The sequence below is a fragment of the Myxocyprinus asiaticus genome, chromosome 40 (genome assembly GCF_019703515.2).
Source record: "Myxocyprinus asiaticus isolate MX2 ecotype Aquarium Trade chromosome 40, UBuf_Myxa_2, whole genome shotgun sequence".
Lineage (NCBI taxonomy): Eukaryota > Metazoa > Chordata > Actinopteri > Cypriniformes > Catostomidae > Myxocyprinus > Myxocyprinus asiaticus.
Window position 1 is genome coordinate 27366457 of NC_059383.1, and position 17192 is coordinate 27383648.

Below are 17192 nucleotides of genomic sequence, written 5' to 3' on the forward strand. Positions count from 1 at the left end.
TACAAATGTTTTATCAGACACACGTCACTATACGCAAAGTCATCTTTAACTGAAAATGTTGACTATATCGAGACAAAATCAAATATGCTATGTGTTAGGGATATTTAAGCTAATATGACGGATGAAATAGACCATGGGAATTGTACAACTCAGTCTGTTAATAATTTAATGTGCAACCTCTGTGTGTTACTGTAAAGCTGGCACTTGCGTTTCAATGGTAAAAACGTCAGAAATACAATGAAGAACACAAGTGAGGGGAGAAGTCTCTATTCACCTATTATCCATACTAAATATAATGTGAAAAGAACAGCAGGTCAGCTCAAGGAGAGTTTGCCATTAAAAAATTGATCTTGTTTTTAGGGAAGTAGGCTACACCTGGACACAGCAGGAGGACTGAAAAGTGTGAAGTATAGTAGAATAAAAATACATTTCAAATGGTATCTGATCTTTCTGTTTTATTTAATGTTTAATGTTATATGCATTATTAAATGTATTTAATTACATTACATGTATTTCACCCATAATTTTAGATAAAACTCAACTAAATTGAATGGACAAATTGAAAATGAAGTAGAAAAGAAAAACTAAATTAAAATTCAAAATAATAACAACTCTGGTTGTAATGACTAACGCGGCTTTCAGTTTCGTCTATGTTTGAGTGGAGGGGACAAATCAACAAATAATAACAACAATAATAATAATAATAATAATAATAACAAAAGTTTTGTCTTCATACACCTAAAGCATATACTTTCATTCTGAAACCACTTTGAAATTTGTTCAGCAAGATACTAATCATAAAATGTGAACATGAATTTCAGCAGAGGTGTTTTTGTTGCATTTACACTGGTGGCCAAACGTTTGGAATAATGTATAGATTTTGCTCTTATGGAAAGAAATTAGTACTTTTATTCACCAAAAGTAAAGTGGCATTCAACTGATCACAATGTATAGTCAGGACATTAATAATGTGAAAAATTACTATTACAATTTATAAAAATAAAAAATACAAAATGTTCAGAACTTCTTAAACTACTTCAAAGAGTTCTCATCAAAAAATCCTCCACGTGCAGCAATGACAGCTTTGCAGATCTTTGGCATTCTAGCTGTTAGTTTGTCCAAATACTCAGGTGACATTTCACCCCACGCTTCCTGCAGCACTTGCCATAGATGTGTCTGTCTTGTCGGGCACTTCTCACGCACCTTACAGTCTAGCTGATCCCACAAAAGCTCAATGGGGTTAAGATCCATAACGCTCTTTTTCCAATTATCTGTTGTCCAATGCCTGTGTTTCTTTGCCCACTCTAGCCTTTTCTTTTTGTTTTTCTGTTTCAAAAGTGGCTTTTTCTTTGCAATTCTTCCCATAAGGCCTGCACTCCTGAGTCTGCTCTTTACTGTTGTACTTGAAACTGGTGTTGAGCAGGTAGAATTCAATGAAGCTGTTAGCTGTGGACATGTGAGGCATCTGTTTCTCAAACTAGCAACTCTGATGTACTTATCCTCTTGTTTAGTTGTACATATGGGCCTTCCACATCTCTTTATGTCCTTGTTAGAGTCAGTTGTCCTTTGTCTTTGAAGACTGAAGTGTACACCTTTGTATGAAATCTCAGTTTTTTTGGGCAATTTCAAGCATTGTATAGCCTTCATTCCTCAAAACAATGATTGACTGACGAGTTTCTAGAGAAAGCTGTTTCTTTTTTGCCATTTTTGACCTAATAGTGACCTTAAGACATACCAGTCTATTGCATACTGTGGCAACACAAAAACAAACACAAAGACAATGTTAAACTTCATTTAACGAACTAAAAATCTTTCAACTGTGTTTGACATAATGGCAAGTGATTTTCTAGTACCAAATTAGCAACTTAGCATGATTACTCAAGGATAAGGTGTTGGGAGTGATGGCTGCTGGAAATGGGGCCTGTCTAGATTTGATCAAAAAATACTTTTTCAAATAGTGATGGTGCTGTTTTTTTTACATCAGTAATGTCCTGACTATACTTTGTGATCAGCTGAATGCCACTTTGGTGAATTAAAGTACCAATTTCCTTCCAAAACAGCAAAATCTGTACATTATTCCAAACTTTTGGCCACCAATGTATATTGACAAATTGTTTTTCTTAGCTGTGAAGGTTAAAATAAGCATAAAATATTGATGTTGAGTTTACGGTTACAATTTTAATTCAGATTCATGAACAGATTCATTCGGACTCGGATTGTTATGGACTCAGTTTTGAGTCCGACTCGGACACTTTTGGACTCTACTAATGTGGACTCGAAACCAACTCTAACTTATAGCTTAACTGTATAGCTTATTTTGCCTTCCTAACAATGTACGATTGTATGGTTGGTTTAATTTTATTATTTTCTTTTTTTCTGATGTCCGCAATCCTATCAGAACAGACACACCAGTTGAGATACACTGTGCTATAGTCAATTTAATTAGTTTTTCTTTATGCTAAAATTAAATGCAGATTATGTTGTGAAATTAAGAGCAAATTTAAAAAAGAAGACTTTAGGCTCAACAGTTTATTTCATTTCTTAACATCTCTCCAAACTGCCTCAAGAAAAGTCAGTGTACACTTTGGCTATTTTTGAGATTACTCCCTCCCTGCAAATCAACAACAGACCTGAGGTGCAACACATCAGATTATCTGGGCTTGCCCAAGCTATTTCTTTGCATGTAGTGCTGGAATTCAATTGCATGATTTGAGGCAGTGCTCACTCTGAAAGAAATATCAGTTCTTTTGCAATGTAGGGCGATGGCAGTCATTCCAAAGCTGGGTTGGTGCTATCACAATAAAAAGGAGAGGTGTGTTTGCAGCAGAGATTTCATATTTTTCACTCCAAGCTGTCACTGATGAGCTGAACCACAGCACAGGTCAAAGACTAGATAAAGGCCTCCAAACCGGGAAACAATCAGGAGGCATGTGGAGCATCATAAGCAGCAGTACTGCAGCAATGTTAAAAAGTATGAATACACATATTAAAACAAAAAGGAACCATATCCACTGTGCATCTGTGTTACAGAGGACGTGATACAATGGACCCAGATAAATGTGTCATTATTAAGGACAACAACAACAATAGGATTGTACACAATTAGACACTTTATTTGATTTATAAAAGCACATTTCTTAAATCAAAACCAATAGTTCTATTAGTTAACACTGAAAACTTGAGCTTATATGATTTACAGTTTAAAACTGTGTAGTAGTTGTACTGAGAAGGTAATGTGTTATGTCATGTAATCTTATTCAATATCAATTGTTAGAGTTATACAATTTCATATTTTTATTAGTAAATATTTTATATAAATTTATATTTTATAGTTCTTTTATAAATCTTAAAATACACAAAATAGAGGTTCATTTTAAAACACAAAATAGCATAAATCTCATACATACCATCAGTTGTTTTATAACTGTTTTAAATACAGTATCTGTTCTGTTCTTATACGTTCTTATATGTTTAGACCAAATTTAGAGAAACTTTTCAGTTCACTGACATAAGTGCACATAGCCTACTCATAGGACTGTTTGATTCCAGAAATGTTTTAATAGGTTCCACGTTTTTGGAATCCATGGAATCGATTCCAAGAGTGGATTCCAGAATCAATTTTTATCGTTTCGAAGGACAAAAAACAAACAAAACAGGGGGCAAAATTAAATCTTAAAATAAACAGAGCAATATAAAGCATACTTCACACTATTTAGGGATGTCCCAATACCATTTTAATTTGACAATGAGTACGAATACTGACACTTCATTTTTGGTATTTGCTGATACATTTTTTTTTTTTTTTTTTACATATCATCAGTTTATTTCTATTTTATCATCAACATGGCATTTAAATAAATGAATTCATAAAAACTTTAATCAAATGAAAATATAACAATTAATTTTCAAAATTTTTGTTTTTTGTGCTTATATACAGAACCTCACAGCACAATCCAAAATACAACATTGGAGTTATATTTTGTCAAAGTGCTGCATAACAGAGTAGAAGTAGTACTACTAGTAGTAGTAGTACAGTGAATATTGCATAATTTTACAGTAGTGATATAGTTCTGTCATATTTTTTTCCTAATAATGTACCTTTAATTTTGACAGAGCTTTTATTTTGAAGTGTTTCTGTGTTGTTTTGACCAAGGAGCACTGACATTATGATGGCAGATTCCCACTCTGGAAAAGCAGATGGCTACATGACTCAGAGTGATTATTAAACCACAAAAGACTACTATTTAATTAAATATGTATTCTGTATGCGCCTCGCACTACAATGTGAATTTGCACTCTGTTTACTATCATCTGCTACAGAGCATGCGATGGTCATGATAGTGTTTTCCCTGTATAAACCTTGGAAGAGCCTTAAAAGGTATGAGCTGCTTGCATCAGCACAACACTGTCTCCACATTCACAAGTGCTCACATTTGAATTGCATTCAAACTATGTATTTATCTCAATAAATCGCAGCTTTTGTGGTTAAATAATCTAACTAAGACATAACAACATACATTCGTATGTCAGATGATATCAGTTTTTGGTATTGGAATATTTTTACAAGTACGAATACCAGTACATAAGCGCGGTATCAGACACGATACCAGAATCGGTATCGGGACATCCCTACTATTTATGATTGATAGTATGTATGACGAAAGATCATGTCTCCTCTTCCCCTAAGCGGAATCGATTTGCTTTGGAGTCGATGTCTATACCCAGTGCCTCAGAATCGAAGACTTGATTCTTTTTGGAATCTACTCTCAGGTCTTCATACAGTAAACTTATAGGGCCTCCTTCATGAAGCAAAAACCTAATTAACTTCAGTGTAAATCATTCTTAAAACTATTCTTGCATAAATTGTAACATTCAATTCAAAGCAACAATTTAAGAAAGAGTTGGTTTTTGAACAATATAAAGAGATTTGTTCTGCTCATGTTTCATAGATAAGGCTTATAAAGCTGTTATTTAGACATCCCTGTCCTGTTCCACACACACACACACACCACACAAACACCATGTCACACATTTGACACTGGTGTAGCCACAGGCCATGGACCTTCTGGTAGAATCCCTTTGCACTCAGCAGAGCCTCCTGTCAGAATACACCCTTCAACTCGTCTACACACATTAACATGATTGGTTCATTCATCCTGACCACTTAATCCACCCTGACCAATTGCTGTAGTCTGACTAACTGGCTGACAAACTGGCTGACAGGCCCAGCTGAGGTTCTGACACTCTTCTTGAGAGCAGCCAGATGTTTGATGTCCAGAGTAGTAAAGGTTATGAACTGGACCTGGTTCCTCTTGCTTGTGGGAGAATGCAGAGGTTCATTGTGAATGGGCTTTGCCAGCAGTTTGGCCATTTTGAAGGCCACTGGGTCATGCCTTGTGAGGGTGTTGGTCCTTTTTTCCAGAGTCGTAGTCCTCTCCTCTCCTGGAATGGCTATGTCTGGCATCACCCTTGGTTGGATCATTTCCATGCCTCTGGGCCGATCAATGCTATGCTGCATCTGAATGGTTCTTGGCATCTCCACAGCTGCCTGCATCTCTTGCTTGCAAGTGGTTGCAATTGGTGCAGCTCTGCTTTTCTCTGCAGGTGTTCTTAAATGTACCCAGTGATGCTTGTGCTTGGATTGGGCATGGCACTGAACTGGAGTTTTCCTGTTGCGTGATCTTGCATTGTGGGTTGCGCAGTTAAGCAGGAAGGCTATGATGGCCAAGCAAGAGACTGCTACCACTGCATAGATGCAGACCTCTATGTCTGTGAAGATACTGAACATCTGTATCAAATCGTTCTCCACTAGGGGTGGTTCCCTCTTGGGTTCCTCCACTTGGAATGGGAAGTTAGAGTTTTCAACCAAACTCCCAACGCTTTTCTTTATTGGACTTTTCTGTACTACCATTACAAAAGATTTGTCGGCAATGAGCTTGGTGATGACAGTCTTGTCCATGCTATTTATTGATGTAATTGTGGATACACCACCCCCTAACGCCTCTTGCAGGTTGGACTTGGTTGCTGTTTTTATCTCACTCGTGGTACTCTCTTGGAAACCAGTGTGTTGAAGTGTGTTTTTTAGGATTTTCACTGAGTTCAAAGGGGACGTGAGGATCAGTTTTTAGGCTTACTGTTTTCTTCACCATCATCAACATGCTCGCCCTCTGCTTCAGCTTCTTTCTTGCCAGTCCCTGCAGTCTGCTCATCCAATGGGAATTTAACCTTCATGGTGCCTCCACCTACTGCTAGTTTGCTCTTGCGTTTGGATTTCTGACAAGCCTCACAGATGGCAAGCTCTGCTCTGAGCAATAGGCCATGTCCCTCGGCCTCTACAACCACAACAAAGCCAGCCCCTGGAATCTTGCATACAGACACTACCCTTGTGTCATGTGAAGTAATGGAGAGAGAATAACCACGGGGATTGTACAGATCAAGAGGAGTCCGTGAGCCATCGCTGAAGTGTAGCCAGCAGCCAACCACCGCCTCCTGTTATTACAAAGAAAGCTCATTTAAACAGTATACAAACACTGCTGAAATTTTTTTTTAAAAGCTGGTTTATGCTGGTTTGGTGCTGGTCTAGCTAGTGGACCAGCATAGACAAGCTGTTCACCAGCAAACAATTAAGGTCAAATAGCACGGTCTTTCAATTTAAGCTGGTTGACCAAGGAAGACTTGCTGGCTAAGCTAGTTAAGAAGCCATGTGGGAACACCAGCCTCCAAAACAAAACATATGGTGACCAGCAATATTGGTCTATTCAGCAGGGAAGGTATAAAATGTTTATCTATCAGTATGTTTACATGTGCAATTATAATCGAAACAGGTGTATGTTTCTTTAAGAAATCCCGTACAGACATTAAAGTTCAGTTTAATTTCACTTGTGCAAATAATGTGCATGAATCATTTTAGATGATCTTAGGAGCACAAACCATAAATTAATCAGAATCAGCTTTATTGCCAAGTATGCTTACACATACAAGGAATTTGTCTTAGTGACAGGAGCTTCCAGTGTACAACAATACAAAAACAATACAAAAACAGCAGCAAGACATAGATAATAATAAAAAATAAAACTATAAATTATACACATACATACACACACACATACACATGGGTAGTGCAAATATAATACAATCTGTTATGTACAGTGCAAATACAAATCTGTTATGTACAGTGCAAATGTTTTTTTCATTTTTATTTTATTTTTTTCAGAGGAATGAAATGGCAGAAGAGGTTGGATGTGTTGGATAAATAAAAAAAAAACTAAACTGTGTGTTATTGCTCAGTGGGGCAATTTAACTGTTCATGAGATGGATAGCCTGAGGGAAAAGACTGTTCCTGTGCCTGACGGTTCTGGTGCTCAGAGCTCTGAAGCATCGGCCAGAAGGCAACAGTTCGAAAAGGTAGTGGGCAGGGTGAGTGGGGTCCAGAGTGATTTTTTTCCAGCCTTTTTCCTCACTCTGGAAGTGTATAGTTCTTGAAGGTGGGGCAGGGGGCAACCTATAATCCTCTCAGCAGTCCGAACTGTCCTTTGTAGTCTTCTGATGTCTGATTTCGCAGCTGAACCAAACCAGACAGTTATTGAAGTGCAGAGGACAGACTCAATGACTGCTTAGTAAAACTGTATCAGAAGCACCTGTGGCAGGTTGAATTTCCTCAGCTGGCGAAGGAAGTACAACCTCTGCTGGGCCTTTTTCACAGTGGAGTCAATGTGGGTCTCCCACTTCAGGTCCTGTGAGATGGTAGTGCCCAGGAACCTGAATGACTCCACTGCTGCCACAGTGCTGTTTAGAATGGTGAGGGGGGTCAGTGTTGGGGTGTTTCTCCTAAAGTCCACAATGATCTCCACCGTTTTGAGCGTGTTCAGCTCAAGGTTGTTTTGACTGCACCAGACAGCCAGCTGTTCAACCTCCCTTCTGTATGCAGAATCATCGTCATCTCGGATGAGGCTGATGACAGTGGTGTCATCTGCAAACTTCAAGAGCTTGACAGAGTGGTCCTTGTCGATGCAGTCATTGGTGTAGAGGGAGAAGAGTAGTGGGGAGAGCACACATCCCTGGGGGGCACCAGTGCTGATTGTACAGGTGCTAGAAGTGAGTTTCCCCTGTCTCACAAGCTGCTGCCTGTCTGTCAGAAAGCTGGTAATCCACTGACAGATAGACATGGGAACAGAGAGTTGAAGTAATTTATTCTGGAGTATAGCTGGGATGATGGTGTTGAAAGCTGAACTGAAGTCCACAAAAAGGATTCTTGCATATGTCCCTGGTCTGTCCAGATGTTGCAGTATATGATGCAATCCTATGTTGACTGCATCATCCACAGACCTGTTTGCTCGATAAGCAAATTGAAGGGGATCTAGAAAGGGTCCAATGATGTTCTTATAACACCGTGTACAAGATCTGCTATAGCATTAATGTGCTTTAATATTATGTTAATGTATTTAAAAAAAATCATTGTAATAATATTTCAAAATATGTATATTTTTAGCACTTAGTGTTATGGCAGACCAGTCCAAAGTTACTCACAATAAATAATTATGTTAACCCTGTAAAACAATGCATGTTTCACTTATTTACTCAGGAAGTATATGGGCTGTGAGATACAGGAGGACAATAATAATAATAATAATAATAATAATAATAAAAAGAGTTGCAAGGATACTGGAGAACTGGTGCACTCTGCTCCACATCACAAAAAGATGGAAACAGTTGTGGGATTTTGTGCTACTGGTGAGACATCACAAGACATCACAAAGCTCCATGGCCCAATCTTGTTTGTGTAACATATTCTTTTCTATACATTAATGGACTTGTTTTTAACATGTAACTGTTATTTTTTCCAATCATTTGTGCTGAATGCTCTTACCCTGACTAGGAGTATCCGTCCCAGACAACTGATACAACACCATGATGTGGCAATGAGGATGTTCATGTACAACAAACTTGAGTGCCATTGGAGTGAGAAAAGAACAAAGAGGACTACAAAAAGGTACTAACTAGTGCTTAACATTGTTTGCCTGGATACAAAGAATGGACCAAACCATCTAACCATTGACTCAATGTTTAAAACAGATTGCTGACCTGCTGAGGTGCTCTGTAGCAGAGTTAATTTGGATACAAATGTCTGAAGTGCCAGGTGATCACCTAGGTTTGCTCACCTACTCCATTCCCTTGTTTGTGACTCTCCCTTTGCGTCCTTGAAGCCTCAAACCACACCAAGGTACATGTGAACTCCCCTAAACAGCACCTCCACCCCACTCAAAAGATTTTTCAACTAAATGATGAAATATTTTGTCGATGAGTCATCATTTATACTCATATTCATGTTGTTCCAAACCCAAACGACTGACTTCTTCTGTGGGAGGAACTCAAAAGGAGACTGACAGCCTCGCTTTGATTTCAGCCTCACTAGCAGCATCTACATTTTACTATGTATTCTCATATTCCACAGAAGAAACTAAATGGTATGGGTTTTAAAAAAACATGAGGGTGAGTAAATGACATAATTTTCATTTTTAAGTCAACCCAAAGACAATGTTACAGTTTATTTAAATTTTGTATTGCACTTTCATTTCAAGACATGGCATTGTAACTTAAAAGAAATCTGACATAACAGAAAAATAAAGGATCTCATATTAAACATTTTAAAAGGTGTCCTGTACTGGAGCTGGAACCACTGAGTTTGAGCAGGTGAGTCAAGTGCTCAAAGTTGATGAGCAGTACACAGGGGAAACATCTGAAAAAGATGGCAATAACTAATGAGTCAATTATCACTGTCAGAACATGATGCTGTATTTTAGAAAGGGACTCCGTAATAGTACCTCCTAAAACATTCACACAAAAGTGCTAAAATGCAAAATTCTAATAAATATTGTCACAGTCTGTCTCCCTCATGTTTTTCAAGGACTCTTATTTTGAAGTTTTCCCCCTGACTACATTTTCCAGAATTCACAGCCCTCATCACTTGCATCTGTTCCCTATCATCCTCACCTGTCCTCCATTCCATCATCTGCCCTTGTTTGTATAAATACCCTCCTGTTTTGTTCATCCATTGTCAGTCCTTGAAGTGTAACGTTGTGTTATGTTATGATTTTAAGCTTTATTGTTTGTTCCACTCAAGCAGTTGTTATTAAAATATTTAAAGTATCTACTCCTACATCTCCTCTCTTCCACTCCAAGTACCCAACGTTACAAATATTACCTTACAACTGCTTTTATTAAATACATTAACATAATGTGAAACCAAATTACTGGCATAGCAGATCTTGTACACGGTGTAATATAGGCTATTAATTTATGGTTTGTGCTCCTAAGATCATCTAATATGATTAATGTTTTATAAAGACACTATCTGTACTACTGAACTTTGTAGTGTCTAATAGTGTGTGTCTGTTTGGATCTGTCATGTAACATTAAGAGTAAAGGTTTTGACGACACATTTCAGTCAAGAAACTTGGTTAAAATTAAAATAGCAGACTCATACAGTCAGCCAGGTTAGCTGTAAAGCTAATGATCAGGACACTCTACAAATGGGCAATTTTCAGCTGTCGACATTTAACAAGACACTACACGTTTATAACCGAGAGAAAATTATACGGACCTTAAATCACAGTATTCCTTTGATGGTGTCCATTTCTTTAAAGTTTTGTGGCCTTGGAACTTATCTGTATGTTCTTGCTTAATTCCATGCTCATGAGAGCACTGTGACTGGTGCTGCCCTGATAGTAAAACGAAGCATGATTGGTTGAAGATAGTGTTACGATTGGTCTGAATAATGTGGCTGTTTTCTGATTGGCTTGAGCAGATGGTGGATGGAGTCCACCTTTTTGTAGATTTGTGTGCACGTCTTGACATTAGATTTGTTTCAAAATCAACAAATACGGGTAGAGATCTGCAAATAAATGTGTACGATTCACAAATTAATGCTGGACAGAGTTGTTTGTGAGTTAAATATATTTGTAATTTTTTTTTATTTGAGAATATTATTTTTTGTGGATCTCATTCAATTTATTTGTGAACCAACATTCTAATTATAAATCACTTTCCATTTGTATGTTAACATGCAACATTTCTATCTCCATATTTAAGTGTGTGTGTGGGTTGGGCATCATGTGCTCAGATAGGAGACAAAGGCAGGCCTACCCCCACACAGTCATAAAACCTGACTGGGACCTGCAGGGTCGCTCAAAGCCTGATAACACGAAAAATGGCGCCAAAATCAAACAAAGGGAGTCCAAACAGACTTCAGATCCCATCAAGCCTTGCTCACTTTACACCTAGGTGTGAAATTCTGAAGGATCGAACTCTCAACTCCTATTGGAGGAAACGCACGACAGAACACGTCCCTCAACCATGATATCATCGAAATTATAAAACCCCGGTAATTCCTCCTAAGCCTTGCTTCCATTAAGTTATCACTTTGTCCCTAAGTTATCATACCAGCAGAGACATGTGTTAAATGGGAAAGGGTGACGGAGGCTGTCTCCGCTGTGCCCAACTCCGATAGGGATGTGGATGGGGTGTGAAAAAGAAAGTCTCCGCTTTCTAATGTTATAATTATGTTTCTATGAACTCTAAAGATTGCGGAAAGAGAGCGCTATATGCACCGCATCCGTTAAGCATGATTGGTCACCACATTAAGAAGCTTCAAAACAACATGTATTGTTTGAATTTGGTGATAACATTTACATGGTTTACAAGCTGAAAAGAAAAATATAATTAAACACAAAACAGTCAAACTTTTTTTGGTCTAAAATCTAATTTCTACGCAAACAGACCATTGCTACTTTATACTCAACATGAAAATCCCAGTAAATTCATTAAACATTTTACCTTTTAGGATTTAAGACAACTGTGAGGTTATCCTAACTTTAAGATGTTATTTACGACGATATGTACTAAAAAATATTTCGAGAATTTGAATGGTTGTAATAGAATATCTGCCATTTTTCAGTGCGCATCAGGTTTTCCCCCCGCATTATTCTCTTATTGCGATTCAACTGTGCAATTTTCCATGTGCATCTGCTTTCTATTTTTATCACGATTAAACTGCGTGCATTTTACCGTGCTCACCCGTTTTCACCTCTGTGTTACACAGATTATTGTATCGACCTCAAAGCACCGCTTATCAAGAACAATCATAACAACAATTGCGTGAAGGACTCACATCGATCTCAAACCCTCACCGCTCACGTAAGTCATGGCATCCCTCATATTATCGCTTCGTGCTTTGCATGCCATATATTTACTATAGCTTCTTCCGTCAGCAGTGAGGGATTCACATGTGATAAATGTAAGGAAATAGTCAGGCTGACGCAGAAGGTTAATGAGTTGGAGACCAGCATCCGAATGCTAGTGGAGGTCAGTGAGAAAGAGAAGCCGGTAGATACTGTTTCAGATGCGTGTAGTACAGCGAGCAACACTCACTCTTTGGTTCCGGCTGAAGAGCCCCCGCAACAGGGCATTTGGGTGACGTCTCGGCAGCATACTCGCTCACAAAAGTGACATCACTCTCCCGTTCCTGTTAGGATTTCCAATCGATTCTCCCCAATCAGTGATGCACCTACTGAGAATCATGTTGAAAGAGCCTTGGTCATAGGTGATTCTATTTGTAAGTAACATGGTAATAGAGACTCCAGACACCATCGTTAAATGCATTTCAGGTGCCAGAGCATCTGACATCAGATGAAATTTACAAGTGCTGGATAATGCTAAACGTAGATTTTCTAAAATTGTTATTCATGTTGGCACTCACAATGTCCAACTTTGCCAGTCGGAGATCACTAGAGATAATGTTAAAGAGGTGTGTGAACTTGCAAAAATGATGTAAGACACTGTAATATGCTCTGGCACCCTCCCTACTTGTCGTGGTTACGAGGTTTATAGTAGATTAGTGTCACTAAATGGCTGGATATCTGAGTGGTATCTGGAGAATTGCATAGGATTTATAGACAATTGGAAGAGTTTTTGGGGTAGACCTGACATGCTAAAGAGAGACGGACTCCATCCCTCCAGGGAAGGTGCCGATCTCCTCTCTAGTAATTTAGCTCATAGTCTTAATAATGATAGTATCTGACTAACTGGGGCCCAGGTCAGGAAGCAGACAAACTGGCTAATCTGAACATTTGCTAGCTGCCTTGAGATGTCACACAGGTCACATAAACTACAACACAGAGACTGTATCACCTAGATATCATATAGAGACTGTGTCTGTTCCCCGAACTACCAAACACAAACCCCTCACTATAAATATGAATACGGTCAAACTTGAAAAAATTAAATTAAATAAAGAAATGTAAGATAAACATCATATAAAGACAGGGCTACTAAACATTAGATTTCTTTCAACCAAAGCACTAATTGTAAATGAAATTATTACAGATCATAGATTGGATGTGCTCTGTTTGACTGAAACCTGGCTTAAACCAGATGAATTAAACCAGATAAACAAATGAATCTACTCTCCCAGGTTATTGTTATAAAAATTAGCCTCATCTGAAGGGTCGAGGAGGAGGTGTTGCTGCAATTTACAGTGACATTTTTGGTGTTACTCAGAGGACAGAATATAAGTTTAAGTCTTTTGAACTAATAATGCTTAAATGTAACACTGTCAGATATAAATAAAAAATCTCTGTCATCTTTTGCCCTTGCTACAGTATATAGATCACCCGGGCCTTATTCTGATTTCCTTGGTGAATTTGCAAATTTTCTATCAGATCTAGTAGTTACTGTAGATAGAGCTTTAATTGTTGGTGACTTCAACGTTCATAAAGATAATGAAAATGACACATTGGGATTAGCATTTATCAATATTCTCAACTCGCTTGGAGTCAGACAAAATGTGACAGGACCATCGGCATAATCATACGCTAGTCATATGGAGTTGATGTTGATACTATAGACATTCTACCACAGATCGATGCCATCTGAGATCATTACCTCGTCTCTTTTATGCTGCGATCAGCTAATGTTACTCAATCTACACGCTATCGTTCATGTAGAACAATTCTTTTGACCACTAAAAATAGCTTCTCTAATAATCTTCGAGATCTATCTCATACACTCAGTAAGCCCCAAAGTCTAGAAGAACTTACTTTCTTCTAGAAGAAATACAGTCTTCTCTAGCACTCTTCATAGTGTCGCCCCCCCCTTCGATTAAATAAAAAAAATTTTTTTTAAAAAGCCCCGCACCATAGTACAATGATCACACTCATGCTCTCAAGAAAGCAGCTCGGAAAATAGAGCGCAAGTGGAAGAATACAAAATTAGAGGTATTTCGCGGTGCATGGAAGGATAGTGTCTGTAGCTACAGACAGGCACTACAAACTTCCAGGGCAGCATATTTTAGCAAACTCATACAAAATAACCACAACAATCCTAGGTGTTTATTTAGTACTGTAGCTAAATTGGGTAGGAATAAAGCCTCAACTGAACCAGATATTCCATCGCAGCACAATAGTAATGACTTCATGAATTAATTTACTGGATAAAATTCAAATAATCAGAAATAAAATAGGATTTATGCAATCATCTGGTCACAGTACCTCACAAAACACTGTCTCATAATTTTCCACTCGTGAAACTTCAATCCTTCGCTGTCATAGGTCATGAAGAGCTAACAAAACTTATCAAAACATCAAAAGCCACAACATGCATGTTAGATCCAATACCAACCAAGCTCTTAAAAGAGGTATTCCCTGTAATTTCAGAACCTCTTCTTAATATTATTAACTCCTCGCTATCCTTAAGACATGTCCCAAGAAACTTTAAAATGGCAGATATCAAACCACTTAAGAAGCTACAACTTGATCCTGGAGAATTGGCTAATTATAGACCGATTTCAAATCTCCCGTTTATGTCGATTATACTAGAAAAATTGTGTCCTCCCAATTATGTTAATTTCTACGAGAAATAGTACATATGAACAATTTAAGTCAGGATTTAGGCCACACCACAGTACAGAGACTTCACTTATCAGAGTTACTAATTACTTGCTTTTATCATGTGATCGCGGCTGCATTTCTCTTCTAGTGCTTTTGGATTTTAGTGATGCCTTTGACATGATAGATCACAATATTCTCTTGAATAGGCTAGAGAATTATGTCGGCATCTGTGGACTTGCATTAGCATGGTTTAGGTCCTATTTAGCAGACCGCTACCACTTTGTCTGTGTAAAGGAGGAATTGTCAAATCAAACAAAAGTATGGATTGCCACAGGGATCAGTTTTAGGGCCTCTGCTTTTCTCCTTATATATGCTTCCCCTGGGAGATATTATCAGGAAACATGGAGTAAGTTTGCACTGTTATGCCAACGATACCCAACTTTATATTTCTTCGAAACTCGACGACATTTCACATTTCTCAAAATTTGCAGTGTATCAATGAAATCAAAGATTAGATGGCCAGAAATTTCCTTCTACTCAATACTGACAAAACAGAGGTTCTAGTTATTGGACCAAAAACCTCTAAAAAAAAAAAAGGCGCTAAAATATAATTTGACTCTCGATGGATGTACTGTTACATCGTCATCAACAGCGAAGAACTTATAGGTGTTATATTTTATACCAATATGAAATTCTGAAAACAATTTTTTCCAATGTTTGTAGAACAGCATTCTTCCACTTAAGAAATATTGCAAGTTACGACACATGCTCTCTGTTGCTGATGCCGATAAACTAATTCATGCGTTCATGACCTCAAGACTAGATTATTGTAATGCATTACTGGAAGGATGTCCAGTAAGTTCAATAAATACAATTTCAATTGGTTCAAAATGCAGCAACCAGAGTGCTGACTAGAACCAAGAAATATGATCATATTAGCCCCAATTTACTGTCGTTACATTGCCTACCTGTTAAATTTCATATTAATTTTAAAATTCTGTTAACTACATACATAGCTTTGAGTGGTCTAGCTCCACAGTACTTAATTGACCTTCTACCATGCTATATTCCATCACGCTCATTATGATCACAAAACTCTGGCCTGTTAATAGTTCCTAGAATTTCAAAATCCACAAAAGGAGGTAGATCCTTTTCCTGTTTGGCTCCTAAACTATGGAATAGTCTCCCTAACACTGTTTGGGATGCAGACACATTCACTCAGTTTAAGTCTAGACTAAAGAATCATCTATTTAACCCGAGCTTCAAGGAACTGAGTCGGAGTCAAACGACGGACAAACACACATTCTACCCGCATCCTCACGTGACTCAAGGGGTTTATGTCTGGGCAGAGATAAATTATTATAGTGTGATATTCTTGTGTATCAAGGTTATTGCTTGTACAGTTTACGGACAGCCAACTCCACTCATTGCTGCTAATAATACTCAAGGTATTACTGTAACTTACTGTTACCACGAATGAGATTTGCTGTGTTGCCATCCAACCACGTTGGGCTGTTTGTGCATTTCTGCCACTGCGAGTGAGACCAGCACACTAAGTTTATCCATTAAAGAACCAACGACCGTGGCGGATGAATTACGAGCCGTTCACCGCGCCTCTGAGTGATAAAACTAACAGTTGCCATCTCTCCCACGATCGCTAAACCGGCTTCGGTGTCATCACCCTGTTCTCTCTCTCTCGTACTAACTGCACACACACACGACCCCTCACAAACATACCATACACACATTTGGCGAACAGATAACTTGGCAATAGAGCCCAGCTTTGTCCCTAAGTTATCGTACCAGCAGAGATGTGTGTTAAATGGGCAGACGCCATTAACCAGTCTCTCTGCCCACATTCACGGCCACATTCTCTGGCCGGTAGCCTCACGTGATGCACTCTCCACGAGAGCCACGTCCGCCATTTTGTGCACTCCTTCTCTCCTTACACATACACCCATTCACACAAACACACATCTCTACAATCCTCCCATGTATTATAGGCTTATCTGTTACCAATTCTAATTATGTTACTGTTTAGTTTGTAGTTGGAAGTCAGAAGTTTATCGACTGCATTGTATTGATTATTAATTGATATTACTGCATCAATAAACTTTGTTATACTTTAAAGAGAAGTGGTTTGGTATTGTTCTGCATGCATCTATGCCAAGGGCTGGCAGGGGATATCAGTGCTCGGATTCAAGCCTTCATTGTTCACCTATTGAATGTCCATGTTCTTTGGATGTTGACTTTCCTAAGAGAACAATATTTTCACAGTGTGTATGCATAAGAATCTAAAGTAATAACTTG

At 38.2% G+C, this 17192-nt stretch overlaps 1 pseudogene; it reads right to left on the reverse strand.

Annotated features, from left to right (window-relative positions):
• Positions 1 to 5024: 5024 nt before the first annotated feature.
• Positions 5025 to 17192, reverse strand: part of LOC127430927 (transmembrane protein 132D-like) — a 67742-nt pseudogene continuing 55574 nt past the window's right edge.